Raw genomic sequence first — 2,743 nt, 5'->3', positions numbered from 1 at the left:
TTTGACTTTTTGTTTGTTTTTTATCTTTTTCAAAACCACCTAACTACTTTTCCCTCTCTAATTTTCAAAAATATCTCATCCCTTTTTCAAAATTCTTTTTAAATTAACTAATTGTTTTAAATTTTAATTTTAATTATATCTTATCTTTAATTTTCGAAAATCACTAACCACTTTTTCGAAATTATTTTCGAAATTCTCTATCTCTCCTTCTTTTATTTATTTATTTATTTACTAACACTTCTGTTCACCTCTCTTCATCTCAACTCACTACCTCTACCCTTAACCATTCTTCTTCACTCTTCTTCCCTTCCCTCTTCTACTAACAACAAAGGATCCTCTTTACTGTGACATAGAGGATTCCTCTTTCTTTTCTTGTTCTCTTCTTCCCTATATGAGCAGGAATAAGGAAAAAGGTACTCTTGTTGAAGCTGATCCTGAACCTGAAAGGACTCTGAAGAGGAAACTAAGAGAAGCCAAATTACAACAATCCAGAGACAACCTTTCTGAGATTTTCGAACAAGAGAAGGAGATGGCAGCCGAACCCAACAACAATAATGCAAGGAGGATGCTTGGTGATTTCACTAAACCAACGTCCAAGTTTGATGGAAGAAGCATCTCAATTCCTGCCATTGGAGCAAACAATTTTGAGCTGAAACCTCAATTAGTTGCTTTGATGCAACAGAACTGCAAATTTCATGGACTTCTATCTGAAGATCCTTATCAGTTTTTAACTGAGTTCTTGCAGATTTGTGAGACTGTTAAGACAAATAGAGTAGATCATAAAGTCTACAGGCTCATGCTTTTCCCTTTTGCTGTAAGAGACAGAGCTAGAACATGGTTGGACTCACAACCTAAAGATAGCCTGGACTCCTGGGATAAGCTGGTCACGGCCTTCTTGGATAAATTCTTTCCTCCTCAAAAGCTGAGCAAGCTTAGAGTGGATGTTCAGACCTTCAAGCAAAAAGATGGTGAATCCCTCTATGAAGCTTGGGAAAGATACAAGCAGATGACCAAAAAGTGTCCTTCTGACATGTTTTCAGAATGGACCATATTAGATATATTCTATTATGGTCTATCTGAGTTTTCCAAAATGTCATTGGACCATTCTGCAGGGGGATCCATTCACCTAAAGAAAACGCCTGCAGAAGCTCAAGAACTTATTGACATGGTTGCAAATAACCAATTCATGTACACTTCTGAGAGGAATTCCGTGAATAATGGGACGCCTCAGAGGAAGGGAGTTCTTGAAATTGATGCTCTGAATGCCATATTGGCTCAGAACAAAGTGTTGACTCAGCAAGTCAACATGATCTCTCAAAGTCTGAATGGATGGCAAAATGCATCCAACAGTATTAAAGAGGTAGCTTCTGAAGAAGCTTATGATCCTGAGAACCCTGCAATAGCAGAGGTAAATTACATGGGTAAACCTTATGGAAACACCTATAACTCATCATGGAAAAATCATCCAAATTTCTCATGGAAGGATCAACAAAAGCCTCAACAAGGCTTTAATAATGGTGGAAGAAATATGCTCAGTAATAACAAGCCTTTTCCATCATCTTCTCAGCAACAGACAGAAAATTCTGAACAGAGCCCCTCTAATTTAGCAAACTTAGTCTCTGATCTGTCAAAAGCCACTTTAAGTTTCATGAGTGAAACAAGGTCCTCCATTAGAAATCTGGAGGCACAAGTGGGCCAGCTGAGTAAGAAAGTCATTGAAACTCCTCCCAGTATTCTCCTAAGCAATACAGAAGAGAATCCAAAAGGAGAGTGCAAGGCCATTGAAGTAATCAATATGGCCGAATGCACAAGGGAGGAGAAGGACAAAAATCCTAGTGAGAAAGACCTCCTGGGACGTCTCTCAAACAAGAAGGAGTTCCCCATTGAGGACCTAAAGGAATCTGAGGCTCATATAGAGACCATAGAGATTCCACTAAATCTCCTTCTGCCATTCATGAGCTCTGAAGACTATTCCTCCTCAGAAGAGGATGAAGATGTAACTGGAGAGCAAGTTGCTCAATATCTAGGAGCTATCATGAAGCTGAATGCCAAGTTGTTTGGTAATGAGACTTGGGAAGGTGAATCCCCCTTGCTCATTAGTGAACTAGATACATGGATTCAGAAAACTCTACCTCAAAAGAGACAAGATCCTGGTAAATTCTTAATACCCTGTACCATAGGCACCATGACCTTTAACAAGGCTCTATGTGACCTGGGGTCAGGCATAAATCTTATGCCACTCTCTGTAATGGAGAAACTGGGGATCATTGAGGTACAACCTGCCTTATTCTCACTTCAATTGGCAGACAAGTCAGTAAGACAAGCTTATGGATTAGTAGAGGACGTGTTAGTAAAGGTTGAAGGCCTTTACATCCCTACTAATTTCATAATCTTAGACACTAGGAAGGAAGAAGATGAATCCATCATCCTTGGAAGACCCTTCCTAGCCACAACAGAAGCTGTGATTGATGTTAGCAGAGGAGAATTAGTCCTTCAATTGAATAGGGACTACCTTGTGTTTAAAGCTCAAGGACCTTCCTCTGCAACCATGGAGAGGAAGCATGAAAAGCTTCTCTCAGTACAGAGTCAAAAAAAGCCCCCACAGTCAAACTCTAAGTTTGGTGTTGGGAGGCCACAACCAAACTCTAAGTTTGGTGTTGAGAAGCCCCCTCATTCAAACTCTCAGTTTGGTGTTGGGAGGCCCTCATCATGCTCTGAATATCTGTGAGGCTCCATGAGAACC

At 40.0% G+C, this 2,743-nt stretch overlaps 1 non-coding gene across 1 annotated transcript; it reads right to left on the bottom strand.

The window, feature by feature from the left end:
- Positions 1-928: 928 nt before the first annotated feature.
- On the bottom strand, positions 929-1,032 carry LOC112713594 (small nucleolar RNA R71). The gene has a single exon (XR_003158564.1). It is a non-coding gene; the product is annotated as a small nucleolar RNA R71 (small nucleolar RNA).
- Positions 1,033-2,743: the final 1,711 nt, after the last annotated feature.

The sequence above is a fragment of the Arachis hypogaea genome, chromosome 9 (genome assembly GCF_003086295.3).
Source record: "Arachis hypogaea cultivar Tifrunner chromosome 9, arahy.Tifrunner.gnm2.J5K5, whole genome shotgun sequence".
In the NCBI taxonomy this organism is placed as follows: domain Eukaryota; kingdom Viridiplantae; phylum Streptophyta; class Magnoliopsida; order Fabales; family Fabaceae; genus Arachis; species Arachis hypogaea.
The sequence above is the reverse complement of the archived record's forward strand: the minus strand, read 5'-3'. Positions and strand labels throughout refer to the sequence as shown.